Below are 22,719 nucleotides of genomic sequence, written 5' to 3' on the forward strand. Positions count from 1 at the left end.
TAAAATCAAATTTAAATTTCAGCTTCCTTTTATCTCCCTTTAGTACAAATTCATAAGACCAATAATTCACATTTTATCAGTCCAATTTATTTAAAGTTGACTTTTTCTTTTAGATCACACATTATAAGAGTGAAATACTATGCAAAAATGATCTGTGGGCTATATCTTTTGAAAAGTGAAGTTGCATCCTCTGGAAATTGTCCTTAAAAGAAAACTACAAGCATACAACAATTTGTTTCACATACCTTTTATTTATACACAGGTTGAGCATGTGAGTTTTTATGTTTCTAATTATGGGGGGCATTTTCTGTGTATTTTAGCATCCTTTCTTGAGTTTTAGTCATAGCATCTTAGTACTCACCATTGGCTAGGCTTTCCATTCTGGACCAGTATTTTCAGCATACTTATGAAAATGATCTGTTCTATATTTCTACTCTACAGAGCCCACAGCTGGGCTTTCCTCAAAAAAAAAAAAAAAAAAAAAAGTAAAATAAATAATCCAGGCCCTAGACTTTCTTCCTATTTTTTCCGCGTACTACTTTTTTTTCCTCACCCAGATGCCTGCACCTTGTACCCATTAAATACATATGTCACAATCAAACCCTCTTCCTTTATCACAACTGCCCTATAAAAGCACTGGATAGCAAATCAGTCATTTGCCACTTTATTTTGAGTAATTTAAATTAATGAAGTTCTTTTAACATTAAGTACTTTGCATATAAGTTTTATACGGTGTAGAAACAAGGTCCCCCTTTTTTAGTAATTTTAGGTTTTGGAGGGGGTGAGATTTCTCCTCTTTCTCTTAGTTTTTCTTCCCCTCTCCTCTCATTCCTTTCTCTTCCCTTCCCTCTCCTTCCCTTCCTTCCTCTCTGCTCACCTCCCTATCTCTCCTCTCCTTTTCAAAGAAATATGGTCCTCACAGCATCCCTGAAGTCATACCATGCAGGTAGCTACCTCTATTTTTAAAAAGTTTCAGATACTTGAAAAGCCCAAACAGGTTAATTCATAAAGAGATGATTCTAAATTAACTTCTTTGGGGAAATTATAGCTGCTTTTACAATTTAGTAAGAGTATCTAATCAAGTTTATAGGGAGGCTAGTCCCATAATAGATCACTAAAGAAGTAAAAAATTTGGAAAGACTTTTGGAGAACTCAAGTTATACCTTACTCAAACTTTTACAGTTTAGCACTTTTTAAAAAATTTTTATTTATTTATTTTTTTAAAACTTTTTAAATTAATTAACAAACAAACAAAACATTTAGATATGTTTTCTTAATAGACTGTCTCTTCACAGTAATCTTAACTCATACTGTATCACCAAACTTAACATGACCTCAAAACCATACATTTTTCAAAAATCATACCGTGTAATAAAGCTTAAATCTAAAAATAACCCAAAAGCAAATTCTAATAACAAACCATTTACAGCAGTAATTACAAACCTATCCCTTACCTTCCTCTACTTATAAACCCAATGCTAACTATGAACCCTAATTTTAACACACACCCAAACTAAAAGTAACTTAGAACTCCTATAATACCAACATATGTGTATTTCCAAGTTGTATTAACTTATATAATACAATTCATGACTGTTAAGTGGATTAATATTAGCTATGCAATGCTTGCAAGGTATAATTTTATTTTTAAAAAATATTTCTGGAAAGATGGATGAAATACATACTTATATCTCATGTAACAAAGGCTTTGGTTTATTACACAGCCTTTAAATTATATATGAAGAATTTTAAATATATAAAAGTAGTAATAATAATAAATAATAAATATATGAATAAGTAAATCATAAATATTTTCTTGAAAAATCAAGATAAAATACTGTAATATAATAGCAAAAGGTTTAGTAAACATCTCTCAATGGTGGGCTTATGGATAATGTTTCTTTTATTTTCTCCTATTTTTTTCATTCCAAATTTTCTCTAATATGCAGTAATTAATTTCATAATCATAAAAATACTATTTAAAAGAGGATGGCACAATGATTATCAAGAAAAACAGAAGATTGTGTATAAATTTAATTATGCCTTACATAAATGGAACTTTTAGTGCCTTTTGGGGTGAATGTAGAGTTTATTTGATTCAGTAAATCATTTATAAAACTATAAGAGCCACATATAATTCTCCATACTCCCTTTGATAGGAAAATTACTTTGGGGATGGGGTTGGGGGGCTAGTAAATTTATCTTCATTAAAATTTATTGAAGATCAAAAGCAATTTTTGGTGGCATTCTTCTGTACATATTCTGCCAACATTCAAGCACATTTTCTAAAAGTAAGACAAATAAATATTCAAATAAATAAACAAATTAATTAAAATAACATGCCAATGTTACAGAAATAATAAAGCGGAACTTAACCAAATGTCTTTTTTGACAAAGGTATATTGGCTTATTGGGTCAAACAGGAAGTGATACAAATTTTTTTCCTATTTGATAAGTAGAGAGGAGCTGGTAGGGTTAGAGACTGGAAAAATAAGTTTCTATTCTCTTCAAAGCATCTAATATTTTACTAAAATAATTCATGTGGAGTTATAAAAATACATCACAATGCCTTCACTTAAAAAATATTTTTATTGAGATATCTTTATGTATCAGAGTCCATCCAAAGTATAATCAGTGGCTCACAGTATCATCACATGGTTTGTGTATTCATCACCATGATCATTTATAGAACATTTTCATCACTCCAGAAAAAGAAATAAAATGAAAAAGGAGATGGGTTCTGGTAAGATGGTGAAATAGGATAGATTGGGTTACCCTTGCTCCAAGGAACAGCTAGAGAAGGGATGTAAGGGTGAGTGAGATGGCAATTCCAGAGTGTAAGTGACCTGGGAGACTCTTCTATACCACATAAGAAGGCTCTGGTTGCAAAAGTTGAAGAATTGAGATGCAGAGAACTGAAAACCATCTGGCTAGTGCAAACAGCCTAAAGTGCTACTTTCAAAATGGAAGCCCAGAGCCCTCAGGAGTACATGGACAGGGAGACAGGGACTAGGAAGTAAGTCAAACTGTGTTCCTTAAATGGACCACCTTCAAGCCTGCTGACCCCGCATTGCGACCTACTACTCCCTCCACACCCCCTCGCTCCTGAACTGCATCACCTGCCCCCCCACTGTGCTCCAAGCACCCCCACCCAGACCACTCCCAATGCATCCCTGCCCTACAGCTCCACCCCATACATTTGCACACACCTGTCCCAGCCTGACCTATCTCATCCAGGAAAGCAGGCAGTCTTGTCCTGCCACCGTAGAGACTTGTGACTCTGTGCCCAGCCCCTCCAACCCTCACCCCTACCTTCCTACCTCTTGCAGGCAATAACTTTTGCATTCAGACTATGGGCAGCCACCTCCATTCCCAGGCCACACATGCCCCCAGCACACACAGTGGTGCAACCCTGCTCCCTCACCCAAACTCCCCCACTCCCTGAGCTCTGTGCATGTGTACCTCAATATCCAGCTCCCCCAGATCCACACATGCATGCACCCCAACCCCCACCCCACCCCCCCAGCTCTGGGAAAGTGCTGACCTGCACATCCAGGATACACCCACCCCAGGCCACTACCCACATGCACCCAGGGCTCCACCCCCAGACCCATGCACACACATAGTCACACCCTCGTCACTAGGTGCCAATGCATCCATGCACCGAACCCTTGACTCTGGCACCCCAATCTCCCTACCCCACACACATGCACAACTTTGCCCTAACCCCTGGCACAAGCGGCATGTTTCGCTCACATGCACATTGGTGCTATACAGCCCCCGACCTGCACATGAGTACACCCCTGCCCCATCCCCCACACACCTGCACAGCTGCCCCAGGGCCCCTGCTACCTGACATCATCTCCTCCTGAACCACATCCCATAACCTCTGTGACCTGTGTCTTACCTCTACACACTTACGCATTCGCATCCGAGCCCCTGTCACCTTCCTCCTGTGCAAAGACACAGCTGTGCTCTACCCTCCCTGCCACCCAATCTCTGTGCCCCATACCCCACACCCTGATACTCATGACCCCCATGCTTCACTTGGCCATCTACATCCTGCCTGTGCACTGGATTGTATGCATTCATACAGCCCCCATCCACCTCCCACCATGCTCTACCTCTGTGTTCCCCACACAACACCCTGCTCCTGCACTCCAAGGCCTGCCTGAGCTGCACTCTACCCCCTTGGCCCCTGCATCACACCTTCACAACCCTGCACCCTGAACTGAATGCTCTAAGACACCAGTGTGGTATGCTTGACCCGTGCCTATACCTACACTACAACCCACTGCCATACTGTTGTGCCCTACCCCATGCCCCACATCTGTTCCACAGCCATCCTACAAATACAAAGCTTTAGACTACTGAAGGAAATCAACTTACAAAGTACCCTTATCAAGATATTTACATGTCTTGATGGCAATAGAAGATCACTAAGCATATGAAGATGCAAACAGATATAGCCCAGCCTAATGACCAAATTAAAACATTAGAGGAGACACAGATTTTGGAACAACTAATCAAAGATGTTCATGTAACTCTACTAAATAATGACATGGGATAGCTAATGGCATAAAGGACATCAAGAAGACACTAGAAGAGCATAAAGAGGAATTTGAAAGAATAATTAGAAAAAAATAGATATCATAGAGTTTAGCAATGTTGTACCCAAATAAAAAATATACCAGAGATGTACAACAGCAGATTTGAAGAGGCAGATGAAAGAATGAGCAAATGAGAGGACAGGACAACTGATTTGGAGCATACAAAGAGCAAATGGTAAAAAAAAAAAAAAAGATAGAAAATTTTGAATTGGATCTCAGGGAAATGATAGACAAAACAAAGTGCACAACTTTAAAAATCATCAGTATCCCAGAAGGAGAAGAGTAAAGAGGTACAAAGATTAGTTAAGAATATAATGGGAGAAAACTTCCCAATCCTTATAAAGAACATAAATATACAAGTCAAAGAAGCCCAATGAACTCCAAATAGAATCAATCCATATAGGCCTACTCTAAGACGCATACTAATCAGTCTGCAAATGTTAAAGAAAATCCTGAGAGCAACAAGAGAAAAACAATCTACTACACACAAGGGAAACCACATAAGACTGAGTTTGGACTATTCAACTGGCAGTATGATGGTGAGAAGGCATGGTGATATATTTAAGATCCTGAAAGAGAAAGACTTCCAGCCAAGAATTCTGTACCCAGCCAAATTGTCCTTCAAAACTGATTAAAATTTTTGAACTGATTAAAAGTTTTTAAAAACTTTTAAAAATTTTTAAAAGAGGGAAAAGAAGATGTAGAGCTGATAAATAAAATCCAAAGGAATGATGGTAGGTTCAAGAAATGCCTTTACAGTAATAATTTTGAATGTCAACAGACTAAACTTGCCAATTAAAAGATCCAGATTGGCAGAATGGATTAAGAAATATAAACCAGCCATATGCTGCTTACAAGAGACACATCTTAGACACAAGGATACCAAATAAGTTGAAAGTGAAAGGATGGAAAAAGATGTTCCAGGGAAGCTGTAACCAAAAGAAAGCAGGAACAGCTGTAGTAATATTAGATAACATAGACTTTAAATGCAAAGACATCAAAAAGATGATATCAACAAACCAATCACTATTAAAGAGATTAAATAAGTCATCAAAAATCTTCCTACAAAGAAGAGCCTAGGGCCAGATGGTTTCACAGAGGAATTTTATTAAACATTCCAGAAAGAACTAATACCAATTCTGCTCAATTTTTTCCAAAAAATTGAATAAAAAGGAACACTACCTAACTCATTTAATGATGCTCGCATCATGTTAATATTCAAACCAGGTAAAAGTGCTATAAGAAAAGAAAACTACAGGCCAATTTCCCTAATGAACATAGGTGCAAAAATTCTCAGCAAAGTACTAGCAAATCAAATCCAGCAACACATTAAAAGAATTATACACCACAATGAAGTGGGGTTTATACCAGGAATGCAAGGATGGTTCAACACAAGAAAATCAATTAATATGATGCAACACATTAACAAATCAAAAGGGAAAAATCACAAATCATCTGAATTGATGCTGAAAGAGCATTTGAAAAAATTAAGCATACTTTTCTGATAAAAAACCTTTAAAAGCTAGGAATCAATGGTAGCTTCCTCAATATGACGAAGGGCATATATGACAAACCTATAGGCAGCATTGTTCTCAGTGTGAGAGACTACAATTCTTCACCCTAAGATCAGAATGAGACAAGGATGCCCTCTGTCACTATTATTATTCAACATTGGACTAAATGTTCTAACTAGAGCAATCGGGCAGAAAAAGAAATAAAAGTCATCCAAATTGAAAAGGAAGACGTAAAACTTTGATTATTTGTGAATGACGTGATACTATACTTGGGAAATCCTAAGAAATCTACAAAAAAGTTACATGAGCTAATAAAAAAAATTCAACAAGGTAGTAGGCTATAAAATTAATGTGCAAAAATCAGTAATGTTTCTATACACAAGCAATGATATAGCTGAGAAGTCAATTAAGGAAAAATTTTCCATTGAAAATAGGAACTAAAAGAATCAATTATCTAGGAATGTAATTGACTAAAGAGATACAGGAAATGTAGACAGAAAACTGCATAACATTGCTAAAAAACTTCCAAGAAAATCTAAATAAGTGGAAAGACATTTCCTACTCATTGATATGTAGTTAAGATGTCAATTCTACCCAAATTGACCTACAGATTCAATGCAGTTCTAATGAAAATTCTAACAACCTCCTTTGAAGACTTGGAAAAGCTAGTTACCAAATTCATCTTGAAGAGAAAGAGACCCCAAATAGCTAAAAGCATCTTTAAAAAGAAGTATAAAGTAAGGGGATGAACAGTTCCTGATTTTAAAATTTATTATAAAGCCACAGTTGTCAAAACAGCATGATACTGGTACAAAGATAGAGGTATTGAACAATGGACTTGAATTGAGAGTACATAAATAGACCACCAAATCTACAGTCAACTGATCTTTAACAAGGCCCCCAAATCAACTGAACTGGCACGCAATAGTCTTTTCAGTAAATGAGTATGGGAGACTGGATCTTAATAGCCTAAAGAATGAAAGGGGACTCTTACCTTACATGCTATCCCAAAATTAACTCCAAGTGGATCAAACACCTAAATATAAGAACCAGTACCATAAAGATCCTAGAGGAAAATGTAGGGAAACATCTCCAAGACCTAGTAATAGGAGGTAGCTTTCTAAACTTTACCCCCAAAGCCCAAGCAATAACAACAACAACAAAATAGATAAAAGGGAAATCCTCAAATTCAAATCCTTTTTTTAATGTTTTAATTTTTTTTGACAAAATAACATAAAAACACAAACATTCTTAACACACAAACATTCCATACTTAATGTAAAATCAATGGCTCACAGTATCATCACCTAGTTGTATATTCATCACCACGATAATTTCTTATAACATTTGCGTCACTCCAGAAAAAGAAATAAAATGAAAAAAGAAAAAACTCATACATAAAATGCTCCTTACCCCTCCCTCTCATTGGCCATTAGTATTTCTATCTACCCAAAATATTTTAACCTTTGTTCCTCCTATTTTTTCTATACCCCTTGCCACTCCCTTTCATTGATCACTAATATTTCACTCTGCTCAATTTAAAATCAAACCCTTTTGTACCTTGAAAGACTTTGTCAAAAAGTGATGAGGCAGCCAGTTCAAACACATTGGATAATGGTTTGATATCCTTTATACATAAAGAAATCATACAACTCAACAACAAAAAGAATAAACAAGCCAATTATAAAATGGACTAAAGACATGAATAGGCATTTTTCTGAAGAGCAAATACAGATGGCTAAAAAGCAAATGAAGAGATGCTCATTTTCATTAGATATAAGGGAAATCCAGATTAAGACTATAATGGGATACCACCTCACATCTCTAAGAATGGTTGCTAGTAAACAAACAGGAAACTACAAATGTTGGAGAGGATGTGGAGAAATTTGGACATTTATGCACTGCTGGTGGGAATGTAGAATGGTAAACCATTATGGAAGAAGTTTGGCAGTTTCTTAGGAAACTAAATATCGAGTTGTCCTATGACCTGGCAATCCCACTACTTGGTATATACTCAGAATTGCTGAAAGCAGTGATACAAACAGACATTTGCTCAGCAATGTTCATGGCAGCATTATTCACAATCTCCAGAAGATGGAAACAATCCAAGTGCCCATCAACAGATGACTGGATTAAAAAAAATATGGTATATACATACAATGACTATTATACAGCAATTAGACTAAATGGCATCCTTAAGCACATGACAAGATGGATGAATCTTGAGGACATTATGCTGACTGATATAAGCCAGACACAAAAGTATAGATACTATATGATTCCACTTTGATGACCAGGTAAAGGTAAAATCAGAGGCTTATAATACAGAATATAGGGGATCTAGTGAGACACGAGTAGCTAGAGATGGGTGAATGGTTAGCTAGTGAAATTGAACATAAATGTAAGGGAATAGATAGAAGTGAAGGAGGTTCACTAGAGGGTTCATAAGCAATATTACCATATTGAAGGTGAATATGATTGAAAAGGTATGTATAGACACAGGTATCCCACTGATTAACACTACGAATATAAGTAAGTTCCTTCATGAACTACTATAGAGCTATGAATCTTGTACAAAGAGTGTTATAGTTTCAGGGTATAGGGGGAAAACTGCTATTGCTTGCTATGGGCTATGTTTAACAGGAAAACATCAGCAGTACAACAGCAACACGAGGGGTGAATAATGGGGTGGAGGGACAAGAGTTGAGGAGAGATTTGGATTTTCTATTTGGTGAGGGTATGTGTATTAGTTATCTTTCTCTTGGGAACAATGAAATTATCTAAAATTGACAGTGTCGATGAACTGTTCATGTTGGACATTATATATGATGCCCAATGAATGAAGGTGACTGAAGGATGCACTGACTGAGAATTAAATTGGTGAACAGTGTATACATAGGATCAAAAATTGTACTGCTGCAAAAAGGAATGAAGTTGTGAGGCATACAACATTGTGAATGAACCTGAGGGACAGAAACAAAAGAGTAAATACTGTATGGTCTGATTTAGAAAATACTTATAAGAAAATAGGCACCTAGATTGTAAGCTTTTCTAGTAGCCACATTTAATCCAGTGTGGTAATTGTCATTTCTGGATTTTGAGAGGCTGTTTTACGTATGTATAATCTCGTATTTAGAAGTAAGAATGAAGCTGATTAGGTTGGTATTAAGGTAATCAGACCTTGTCATATTTTAGAGCCTCATCTGCTCCTTGAGACCAAAGGAAGAAAGATTTATTTTGTCCAGAACCTAAATTTTCTGTAGCACATAATCTAACTCATCTTATCTGGATAAAGCATTTAAACAATCTAAACATAGAGAGCCCAGAATAAGAATGAGGGCCTTTAATCCTGTATATCTTAATGTAATGTCTGGATACATCCCAGAATATATTAAGCAGATAGGCAAAAGTATTGGCAAGGTCCCTTGAGGGATGGGAGAAAAAATATGAAACTATTAAGCTTTAACACCGAGGAAACCCCTGTACTGCATCAAACATTACAGACACCCAAATTAATAGGCCAAGCCCTTGATCTTGAGCTTGCTCTTGTGAAGTTTATGTATGTGGTGGGGAAGCTTAGCCTACCTATAGGTATGCCTAAGAGTTACCTCCAGAGGACCTCTTCTGATGCTTAGATGTGGCCTCTCTCTCCAAGCCCAACTCTGCAATGAAATCATTACCCTCCCCCTAATGTGGGAACATGACATCCAGGGGTGAAAGTCTCTGTGGTGGTGGTGTGGAGAATGACTACCAGTGATGAACCTGGCCCTTACACTGTGGGATCAATAATGCCATCCTGACCAAAAGGGGGGAAAGAAGTGTAACAGATAAGGTATCAGTGGCTGAGAGAGTTCAAATGCAGTCAAGAGGTTACTTTGGAGGTTACTTTTACACAAGCTTCAGTTAGTCATTGCTACGTGTCATAGCTTGCCAAAACTTAACTAAAACTATTCCTACCAATCCTAACAACACCTAGGGCCATATATAAGATTCTACAGAGTTCTAGGCACTATGGTAACTTTCCAGAAGCCTCCAGCCTCCAGATGAGTCCCTGGACCAGTTAAGTCCTGAAATGCAGAGGGGCCAGCCTTTCTAGAACATCAAATAGTTCCATCCTCCTATCCCATACTGTTGACAGCGCCTTCCAACATTAAAAAAGTTAGAATAGGCATAGCCCAAATACCCCTAAAGAGTGGGAAAAAGACCACAGTTGACGGTGGAGTTATACGTAGAAGGTAGGGTTTAACAAATGAATATGATTGCTGAATCATTATTTTGATATTTCTTTTAATCTCCAGTATCTTAGAGCAGCTATGAGTAAAAACCTAAAATGGTGGAACTGTAACCCATACCAAACCCTGAAATCTATTCTACAACTAATTGTTACAATGCAATTTGAAATTTATTGCTTTATTGTGTGTGTGTGTGTATATATATGTATATATATCTTATTTTTCACAAAAAAAGAAGAAAAAGTTCGATTGTGATGATAAAAAAAATGCAAAGGAAGCACTTGAAAATTGTAATTGGCTCAATATATCCTTGGCATGAGCATCAAGAACTGGCATACAGCATTCAGTCTTCATGGTCACCAGATCTGGGTTAGGAAGAGATGCCAAACAGATGCTAATGCAAGCCACATCTGTCATTTTAAATGTTCTAGGAGACACATTAATAAAACTGAAAAAACAAAACAGATGGAATTAATCCTTTTTGTTATTTAGGCCAATATATCAAAAATGTTATCATTTCCACATGGCAATAGCCACATTTAAGAGCTCAGTATCCTCTGGTGGTTACCATGTCGGACCTCACAAATCTAAGACATGAATTCTAAATATTATCTCTCCTTAAAACGCTCCATCTTGTTGTAATCCATTTTCAGGGTTAGCAACCACTGTTATTCAGAAACAATAATAATTTTAGGTGCTAGAATTAATTTCATTCCCATATTTGATGGGGACTCTTTCACACAGATGCTTTGTCCAATGTCAAATTAAGTCAGGTGAAACAATTAGAACATTCCAGAAGAAGGCATAAAATGATTTTTTAAAAATTATCAAAATAGCAAGGTGATACTGATTTGAAACAATTAAAATAACCAAGCACAGAGTCAGAATCTAGAATACAGATTACCAGAGAATGGGGTGGAGATAAGGAATAAGAAGTGAAGGTTTACTATGTACAGGGTTCCAATATGGAATTATGGAAATGTTTTGGTAATGTATGGTGGGGATGGAAGCACAATATTATGAATGCAATTATCAACACTGAAATGTATATCTGAATATGATTAAAAGGGGAAGGTTAAATTGTGTAATGGTAATAGAATAAAACATTTTTAAAAATCCACTGAACAATTGTACACCAACAGAGAACCCTAAGTTAAACTATAGACTTTAATTAATAGTACAATTATATATATGTACTATCATCAAGTGTAACAAATTCTCCACACCAATGCAAGTTGTTGCTTTTAAGATTAGGTATATGAATGCTTTATTTTGTGCATGATTTTTCTGTAATCTCACAAATTCTCTAATAAAGAAAAAATAGTAAGTTGAAAAATATGCATGTATGTGGATATATATGTGTATATAAATATTTCAGAGACCCTAATGTAGATATTCAATATTCAATGAAGAAATAAAGCTCCAATTCCAAAAGCCAAAAAAAATAAGAGTGGAAGAAAGATCTAAGGTGATGGTGGAGTTATACAGAGAAGGTAGGTTTAAACAAATGAGTATGATTGCTGGATCATTGTATTGATATTTCTTTTAGTCTCCAGTGTCTTCTAGCAGCTAGAAATAAAAATCTAAAATTGTAGCCCATACCAAAGTCTGAAATCTGTTTTACAACTAATTGTTTTGATGTGCTTGGAAATTTATTGCTTTTTTGTATATATGTTATTTTTCACAAAAAGGGAGTAAAAATTGTCAATTGTGATGATAAATGCACAGTTATATGATGAAAAAAGTAAGTATTAGCAAAGTCCCTTGAGGGATGGGAGAAAAAAAAGGAAATTATTAAAGTTTATCACTGGGGAAACCCCTACTACTGTGTCAAACATTAAGGATACCCAAATCAATAGGCCAAGCCCTTGATCTTGAGGCTTGCTCTTATGAAGCTTGTGTATGTACTGGAGAAGCTTAGCCTCCCTACAGGTATGCCTAAGAGTTACTTCCAGAGGACTTCTTTTGACATTCAAATGTGGCCACTCTCTAAGCCCAGTTCTGCAAGTGAAATCATTGCCCTCCCTCATATGTGGGACGTGACATCCCAGGGTAAAAGTCTCCCTGGCAGCATGGGAGATGACTCCCAGGGATGAGCCTGGCTCTGGTACCATGGGATCAACAATGCCATCCTGACCAAAACAGGAGAAAGAAGTATAACAAGTAAGGTATCAGTGGCTGAGTTCAAGTAGAGTCAAGAGGTACTCTGGAGATCACTCTTACATAAGCTTCAGTTAGATATTGATAACTATCAGTTTGCCAAACCTCAACCTAAACTATTCTTGCCAATCCTAAAGAACACCTAGGGCCATATATAAGGTTCTAAAGAGATTCCAGGCCACTAGGGTAACTTTCCAGGAAACTCCAGCCTCCAGATGAGTCCTTGGACCAGTTTTTAAAGCCCTGAAATGCAGAGAACCCATCCTTTCCAGAACATCAACTAGTTCAATCCTCCTATCCCATATTATTGAAAGAACCCTTCCAACTTGAAAAGTTAGAATGAGCATAACCCAAAACACCCCTAAAGAGTGGGAAAAAGATCACAATTGATGGTGGAGTTATACATAGAAGGTAGGGTTTAACAAATGAGTATGATTGCTGAATCATTATATTGATATTTCTTTTAGTCTCCAGTATCTTAGAGCAGCTAGAAATAAAAACCTAAAATGGTGGAATTGTAACCCATACTAAACTCTGAAATCTGTTTTACAATTAATTGTTGTGATGTGCTTTGTAATTTATTGTTTTTTAATATGTTATTTTTCACAAAAAAGAAAAAAATGTTGTGATGATAAATGCACAGCTATATGATGATATTATGAACCACATATTGTACACTTTGGATTATTGCATGGTATGTGATAGTATATCAATAAAAAAATACATGCCATACTCCTTTCCCCTCCCTCTCATTGATTACTAGTAGTGCATCTACCCATTTCTTTTTACCCCTTATCACCCCCATTATTTATTTAATTTTTATCCTAATTTTTTTACTCATCTGTCCATACCCTGGATAAAGGGAGCATTAGTCACAAGGTTTTCACAATAACATAGTTACATTGTAAGAGCTATATAGTTATGCAGTCTTCTTCAAGAATCAAGAGTACTGGAACATAGTTCAATAGTTTCAGGTACTTCCCTCTCCCACTCCAATACATGGTAAACTAAAAAGGGATATTTATTTAATGCTTCAGAACAACCTCCAGGATAACCTCTCAACTCTGTTTGACATCTCTTAGCAAATGAGACTTTATTTTATCTCATTTCTCTCTTACCCTTTTGGTTAAGAAGACTTTTTCATTCTCATGATTCTGGATCCTGGCTCATCCCCAGAAGGCAGGTCCCATGTTGCCAGGGAGACCTACACCCCTGGGAGTCATGTCCCAAGTGCAGGGGAGGGCAGTGGGTTCACTTGCCAAGTTGGCTTAGAGAGAAAGAAGCCGCATCTGAGCAACAAAAGAAGCTCTTTGGGGGTGACTCTTAGGCATATTATAGGTAGGCTTAGCTTCTCCTTTGCAAGAATAAGTTTCATAGGGGTGAACTCTAAGATCAAGGGCTCAGCCTATTGAATTGATTATCTCCATTATTTGTGAGAATATCAGGAATTCCCTAGATGGGGAAGTTCAATATTACCTCCTTTCTCCACAATCCCCCAAGAGGAGTTTGCAAATACTTTTTTATATTCTGCCCAAATTACTCTGGGATGTATCAGAACATCACACCAACCTGTACAATCCGATAAGATCTCATCCTCTATTCAAGATACCATGTAATCATGGTGTTAAATAAACTGACCATTCAAGTTAAATTAAATAACGTGCTATCAAAAATATAAATTTTGTACCAAATATACATCTCTTCCTTTGGTCTCAAACAGAAGTTCAAGTTTTAAAATATAGACTGTATCCTCTCTTACCTGTATTCTGATTTGCCTTAGTCCTGTCCAAATCAGCTCCATTCTATCTCTAGTCAAAGTCTGATCACTTTTTCAACTTTTTAAACAGTTGCTGTAAGGGGTAATGCTGACTTTCATAGCTTCAGGATTCTAATTCTGAGTATCAGGTTTCACGCAAATGCCCAGTATTCTGGGGAATGACCAGATTATATTCAAATAGCTCAGGATCTCGAATTTAAAAGTAAGTTACAACTCCCGAATATATAAGACTTCGGTAATAGCTCACAATCTAGGAACCTTTACAATAGGCCCCAACCTGATAACCAGTGCTCAGTCTGTTTATTACAGGCAGTCCATATGAGTGAGGCAGGATGATATTTGTCTTTTTGTTTCTGACATTTCATTCAACATACTTTCCTCAAGTTTCATTCATCTAGTTGCATGTCTAGTGCCTTCACCTTTAAAAATAATTAGGACATTCATCTGGCTGCAATACATAGATGAGAGTACAACCAAGAGATTTATTGATGCAGAATATGATATTATTAAATTAATATTGATTCATTTATTATGGCAATTTGGAAATTTGTTTTTTCAATATATTCACAGTTTTGAAATAGAGGTTACATAGTAACAGCCTACAACTTCATTTTTATTTTCTACTCTCCAGATTTCTATGGGCAAAATTCCAAGTTATTAAATGGAATACACTCATATTATGATACAACAATTCACTTACAATGTTACCTTTTTCCTGTAAATCATCTTTACCAAAATTTTGAACCCAAACTGGACCAAAATATATAATTTCTAAGTAAGGTTAAGGCAATAAATCTAAGATCCTTTTTTTCATAATATAATCAGCTTGTATTATTTATATTTGACTCATGCTCCCCTAAAATATGCCAACTTCGTACACATCTCTTTTAGAGGAGGAATTGTATCATCTTTTCATAGCCTTCCTTGAACATAATGCGATGCATAATAATAACTCGTAGTACAGAGTAAGTCCTGTTCATTTATTAGAAATTGTCCATGCTACATATATTTCTCCAATATTTGTTTGAATTTTTTTCTTTAATGCACTGTCTACTTGTATCTTTATTAAAACCCTGGGTTTATTTGTTAAAAAATGTGTTCACAATAAGTTATGAATCAACCTTCAAATGAGATAATGACCTCCTAATTGGAAATCCAAGTGAATGAATAGTAAATTTACGAGAAGAGAAGAGTAAGTTTAGGACAGATACTATTATTAAAAGGAAAATCTCTTTTGCCTGTCCAAGCATGCTTTCCTTACCTAAGATTTAGACATATGTTTGAATATTTATTGTGGGGATCAAGCAAAAACAAATAAATTTATTATTGTCTTTGAGGTGTATTTCAATTCTAAGAACATGGGTGAGGATGAAATACTTTTGAAGTTTATATCCAAAAATTGAAGGAAAAATCAAGGTACAAAGAGGGAGAGAGTTTCATTCTTCACAGCTGGTTGTGAAAATTTCTCAAAATAACTGTAGAAGGCTGCTGTTGCTTTTCTAACTCAGTTTGGAGGGGTTAAAATTTCCCTTGAAATTTGTTCAATAGGCCAAAGATCACCAGTGTTTTAGGCTTCCCCCATTTATCCTCCCTGTGGCACCATGTTAGCTTCCTCCAAGGACAAAACATCCTTGGTGCTTCCCTGCAGCCATTAAGCCACTTTTTGTAGCTTCAACATGTGAATTCCAGCAAAGCATTAACATCCGAGAGAAGATCCTTTCAATTTCTCAGTTAATCATGGCTTTCACTCCTTATGCTATCCCTAAGATTTCTGAACTAACAACCTCTAAAGCCACCTTCACTGAGAACAGTTAGAAAGTCAATGTCAAAAATAAATAAATAATAAGGCTGTTACCTTCTATAAGAATCTTTGTAGCTTTTTTTTGGCTGTGCGGCCCTGACATTTCAGTAATTGCTTCAACTTTAGTTCAATCAGCTTTGTGCCTTCCCTAGATGAAATATTTCCTAGACTTCTTATTTTAGACATCTTCCATTTTGATTACTAAAGCACCAAGTTTCTCCTCTGCCCTGGCCAAGGCTGCTTTTAGCATGTCAAAATGTCTGAATCAAGTTTTTCCTCAGTGAAAGTGGAACACCCATGGTAAAAACATCGTTTCATTATTGCCTGCCTTCTTAAAGGACCGTCATTCTGGGTGAATTAAATTTACCTACAGAAAGATTTTATTTGTTTGCTTTGCTTTTTGCTTTTTTTTGTGAGGCTGATTGGCATTTGTACTAACTTCAAATCTACAGAAATAAGGTGTTCATGGGAAGTGCATCTAATTGTTAGTGGTTTTTTCATGTGGTTTGTTGACAGTCAAGACTGTTTCAAGTTGAAATAAGACCTTGCAAGGGATTTTAGATGCTTGGGGGGGGGGGAGAATTAGGCCAAAATGAAAGGAATGAGCCAAAATTTACCTCTGTTATCTTTGTTCAATGCAATAGACCTTTCTCGGAGCTGAATGAGGGTCATCTATGTGCACATTACTGAGTGTGGGAATGGAGAGAGGAGGAAGCTGTGCATTTCAAAGAGGACATTGCTGGAATTATAAACAGGTGCATTTTCTAGAGGGGTCTGATGCAATTCCCACATAAGTTTGATGATAATAAGACACAATATTAAGACACCTGGTTAAGCAACTATGAAGAGTGTGTTTGCAAAACCTCTACTAATGACCATCGCAATTGGTTTCAAACTTTTAGAACTTTTAAAGTCTTTTGAACATTTTACTCATAAGACCTCTTGGTTGGGCAAGAATCTTGCTCATGGTGGTGGAAAATACTGTGAAGAAAACACCATGTGTTCCCCACAACTTCCTTTTTATTCATGACCATTTTCACATACGGTTGGAGAGGCATTCTGCACCATACCTTAGGAAGGGATGGAACCATATAAGGAGGAGGAAATAAGAGTTCATTCTTGGGGGTTAAGTTTCACAACTTAGGCCAAAGGGAAATAGGAAGCAGTCTGCCTATGAGCAATAGATTTGAGGTATCATCCTGGATGTTGGAAAAGTTTCCCCACCCCAAATTCTACTTCTATTCCTACTCTGCATTCAGATAATTTTCTGAATTGTGAGTAGAAACCATATGAAGAGTGGGGTGTGGATACCATAGAGAGTTCAAATGCTAATTCATTTGCTGAGCTTATACACTAAGCATCAGCCTGTAATTATTGCATGATACTTCTAGGCAGAGAGCCCCGAGACAGCTTCTCAGAATTCCCCCAGACCTGGCAGTGCTCATGATGAAAGGTCTACTCTTGAACACTTCAGAATACATGGAAGCAGTAAAGGACCTTAAATAGTCCTGCCCTATGTCCTTGCAACTGAGAGGGACCAATGAGCAGAACAGGAAAGGAGTGGAAGTAAAGAATCTTAAAATCCAAACCAAGGACTACTCAGCATGAATTTTGTAGACTCGGTTTCATTGGATATTAGCGAAAATGAATCTGAGAAAGACCTACAATCCACCTACATTTTACGGAATGGAAAGTTAATGCTTAAAATGTACAGGGTTCCTATTTAGAATCTGGGCATGTTTGGTGGTAGATGATGGTGATGGTAGTACAACATTGTGAATGAAATTGAATGTGCTGGAATATATATCTGAATGTGGTTAAAAGGGGACATGTTAGGTTTTGGTAATAGAATAAGTTTTCTTAAAAGAAGCCATGGAATGCTACTGTACAACCAGTGAACCCTAAGTTAAACACTGGACTATAGTTAATAGCACAATTATAAAAATGTGATTTCATCAATTGTGACAAATATACCACACCAATGCAAAATGTTAATAATAGGGCAGAATATGAGAATCCTGTATTTTATGCATGATTGTTCTATAAACCCACAAGTTATTTAATACAAAATAAAATTTAAAAATAATAAAAATAAACAATCTTTGATTCAGAGGAGAAAGAGCTCAAACTAAAAATTAAGTCATGTCATAGAAAAATAAAGTTATGTTTCCCACCCTGGGTTAGTGAACTATGACTACAATACCATATATCTCTTGCTTATATGGTGGCAAGCTAAATTCCTTGGTGTATGTCCAATATAGAGCCATTATTTCAAGTTATGTCTAAAATCAGAACAGAGAGACTGCCTTAAGAACATTCTTAATATTAGAAGAGAAATAAAATAAACCTTTGCAGTAATTTCCAGAAGCATTAAGGCAATATGTTAGATTCACTGTAAGCAAAGAAAGATTGATGGCTAGTTTTTGAATTTGGCAAACATTCTGAATTCACAATAGATAAAAAAGTCAGAAGTGTGCCCTTTGTACTTAAATCTCCCACTTTTGTTTCTAACTTATGAAGCTGTGGAAAATGCAGTAATAAAGTCTTGTTGTCATGGTATTTGAGGAAACTAGACTATAAGGTGATTTTTCACAGCTTTCTATGATTTTTAAAAAATCTTTTTACTTCCTTTCTGCTTTTTTCTTTGTCTCTTTTTGTCTGCTTCCTTCAGTATCACTGCTTCTCTGCTTTAGTTGTTCTTTCTCTTCATTCTTATGTATCATCTTGATCTTACCTCCTGCCTATTCAGTTTCCCTTTCCCCCTTTTCCCTCCTGTCTTCTCATAAATCAGTAGGATACATGTAAAAGTGTGGCACGGAACAAAACCGATTAAATACAAATCTATGATAAAAATCATGAACAAGTTGTTTACAATAAAGCATTGAAATGTGCAAAAACATATGAAAAATTTGTTCTCATTTGTAATTTATAAAAGGCAAATAAGAAATGCATCTCAATTTTTACCTCCCATATCTGCATAATTTTAAAGTTAGTGGCACCTAGTTCACATTAAGTAAGAGGTGGCAAACAATTGCACACACATACACTGTTGGAAGTATAAACTGATGTTGCATTTTTTTTGGCAATATCTGTCCAAACTATTACAAATACTCAAATTTCTTAATTTAGCAATTCTAGGTCCAGGAATTTATCCCAAAGATGTATTTCCAAATTAATTGCAAGGAATATGGGAAAAGTTATTTATTACAATATTGTTTATGACAGCAAACTAGAAATTAACCCAGCCTCCTCTGGTAGGGGCAGGGGACTGGCTGAATAAAATGCTGGAGGCCGTCACAAATGATGAGATATATACTGATGTAGAAAGCTTCCAAGAAAGATTATTAAAAGAGAAATAATCAAGATATAATATTTGTATAACATGATACCTTTTACATAAATACAGATAATTTATATGTGTTTCTAGAATAGAACATACAGAAATCTGGATAGAGATAGAGATGGAGAAAGAAATGATAGAGATAGTTGCTGTTGAAGGACAGTAATTTTTTGGAAAGATGTATAAAAATTAATAGCAGTTAACTTTGAGGTAAAAGACAGCATTGGGAAAAGGGGATTTCAGATTTAATTTTGTGTTTTTATAAACCAAACGTTCTAATCACATATGCATATTACTTTTTTATATAAAAATCTTTACTGGGAGTTATTGGACATTGGTGTTCATTTTTATACTTTTCTGCGTTAAACAAAACCAAATAAAATGTTATTTTAAAAGTGAAATTATAACCAATTCTACCTCATTTCTGCCATGCATTTTAAAGTATAAATTTCTAAATAGTAGAATGCCTAATACTTTTCTCATTTATGCCACTGCTTTCACTCAGGATGACACTGAAATTACATTTGTTTTCAACACTCTCTTTTTCTCATCACTCTTCTCTATTGTTCTGATATCAGTCATTTTGTAGATTCGCTCTGCCCTCATTTTCACCTGGAGTTACACAGGCACTTAGAATAAATGCATGCCTCATTTTATATGGCATTATTATTAACTGAAATTATATGATATACATAGAAAAGTTAATTATTGATATACATTTTTTATATTTTTGATAAGTTAACTAAACCTTCTCTAGTCACCCTGATTATTTTATATATCTATGATAAAAATCATAATCTTTGATCCAGAGGAGAAAGAGCTCAAACTAAAAATTAAGTCATATCATAGAAAAATAAAGTTATATTTCCTACCCTGGGTTAGTGAACTATGACTACAATACCATATATCTCTTGTTTATATAGTGGCAAGCTAAATTTCTTGGTGTATGTCCAATATAGAGCCATTATTTCAAGTTATGTCTAAAAATTTTAGGTATTATCCCTCCAGATTAATTTGCATCTTAAAGGCCAACATTTATTAAAAACTTGTATCATATGTCATGGTGATATTTTGGATACCATTTGTGTCAGTCGGAGTTCTCTAGAGAAACAGAACCGACAGGAGAGATCTGTAAATAAGAGGTTTATAAAGGTGTCTCACACAATTGTGGGAATGGGAAGAGTTCAAAATCCATAGGGCAGGCTGTGAAGTTGATGGCTCCACTGAAGGGTCTGGATGAACTCCACAGGAGAGGCTTTCTGGCTGCAGAAGCAGTGAAAGAGTCTCTGTTCTTCCTTAAAAGTCTTTAACAGATTGGATTCCTTCATTGTGGGAGACATGCCTTACTTGATCACAGGTGTAATCAGCTACATGCAATCAACTGACTGATGCCTTAATCCACCCGCCTTCCAGTTTGTCAACCAGCCATGAAATACCCTTGCAGTGATGGTCAGGCCAGTGTTTGCCTGACTAGACAACTGGGCATAATCATTTGGCCAAGTTGACACCAGAACCTAACCATCACATCATTGATAATGCTAGAAAGATATGTCTGCATTATAGGGAATTCCTTTTTCCCTGAAACAGGAACATATAAAAATGCCATAATCTGTTTAGGGGTAACAGTGGCTGTTTTACTGTGGTAACAAATAATGCTAAAATCTCAGTACCTTAATATAACAAAGCATATCTCTCAATATAGTCATATCAGGGAAGAGTTGGCTAGAGAATTGAGCAAAGACAATCCATTGTGTCCATTTACAGATCTGACATACTTCCCTTCTATTCAGATTTTATTGGCCAAAGCAGTCACATAGGTAGCTTTAACTTTAAGGGGCAAGAGAGTGCAATTATCCCTCCATAAATAGAAGAGAGCAGTACACTGGAACAGTAGAAGTGTCTACTGACATGGCCTCTAATCTATTTCCACATATTTGATGACTTGTGATAGTAAAAGAAAACATATTAAAAAACTTAATTCTATTCTCTTTGCTAAATAAACTCTTCTCAAACTCTACTATGAACTCTATTACCAAACTTTTAATTACTTTTACTTCATTTTCTTCTGAACTCCTCTTTGAAAGCCAGAAAATTTATGTCATAAAGTGGGAATGTAGGATAAAGTAATAATATAAAAACAAATATTGGAGAGAAATCTGGGTTCAAATCCCAATTCTAAAACTGACTAACTGTGGTCTTGGAACTCTACTTAATCTCTCCAAATTCAGCTTCCTGTTCTAGTTTGCTAGCTGCCAGAATGCAATATACTAGAAACAGAATGGCTTTTAAAAGGAGGAATTTAATAAATTGCTAGTTAATGATTGTAAGGCTGAGAAAATGTCCCAATTAAAACAAGTCTATAGAAATGTCCAATTTAAGGCATCCAGGGAAAGATACCTCAGCTCAGGAAGGCCGATGATGTTCAATGTTTCTCTCTCAGCTGGAAGGGCAAATGGTGAACATGACCATGTCTGCTGGCTTTCTCGTGGCTCCAATAACGGGACTCTCTCCAAAATGTTTCCTCTTTTAAAGGAGTCTAGTAAGCAACTCCACCTTCAATGGGTGGAAACACATCTCCATGGAAATCATCTAATTGAAAGTTACCACCCGCAATAGGGTGGGTCACATCTCCATGGGAACAATCAAAATGCTCCCACCCAACAATATTGAATGAGGATTAAAGGACATGGCTTTTCTGGGGCCCACCACAGATTCAAACCAACACAGCTTCCTCAGGTGAAATTTGGAATGACCTATTTTTAGGGTTTTGTGAAGACCAAATGCTATTTGTGAATCCTTAACCATGTACCTGAAACACGGTAAGTACTCAATAAAGGAACCAGTTTTAGAGATGGGCCTAATTCATAGGACAAAAATTTTTCCACTTTATTTCTCTGTGAGAATTCTATGCCTCATGGCATGCTCCTTTATTCTCTTTATTGAAAGCTTGATTTCTGTCCTGGGTCTGTATAGAGATGCTAATTAGCAGTTAGTGTTAGGAGTGTGTTGTATTTCTATTAAAAATTGAACAAATGGCACTGGCACAATTTTCAAGTTATGGTTTTGACACAGTTATTACAAAGTCACCAGTTCTGGTTCTCAGGTGTCTGATTCTTAAAACACACTGTTACCATTTAATTCTTATAGTGTACATACCATATTATTAATACTTGGATTTTAAAACTTCAGTGAAACTGACTGTATGTACAATTCAAATAAAGCATCATTTAACTTCAACTACTGTGATATAAAAGAAAGGTTTTAAAAATAGTGCATTTATTATTT

At 36.0% G+C, this 22,719-nt stretch overlaps 1 long non-coding RNA gene across 1 annotated transcript in view; it reads left to right on the forward strand.

The window, feature by feature from the left end:
* The window catches only part of LOC143677634 (uncharacterized), a 61,589-nt gene extending 44,745 nt beyond the window's left edge, over positions 1 to 16,844 (forward strand). Inside the window, exons 4-5 of the long non-coding RNA XR_013172759.1 lie at positions 114 to 271; positions 16,739 to 16,844. This is a non-coding gene — a long non-coding RNA (uncharacterized LOC143677634). The remainder of the gene's footprint in view (positions 1 to 113; positions 272 to 16,738) is intronic.
* The last annotated feature ends 5,875 nt before the right edge of the window (positions 16,845 to 22,719 follow it).

The sequence above is a fragment of the Tamandua tetradactyla genome, chromosome 3 (assembly GCF_023851605.1).
Source record: "Tamandua tetradactyla isolate mTamTet1 chromosome 3, mTamTet1.pri, whole genome shotgun sequence".
Classification (NCBI taxonomy): Eukaryota; Metazoa; Chordata; class Mammalia; order Pilosa; family Myrmecophagidae; genus Tamandua; species Tamandua tetradactyla.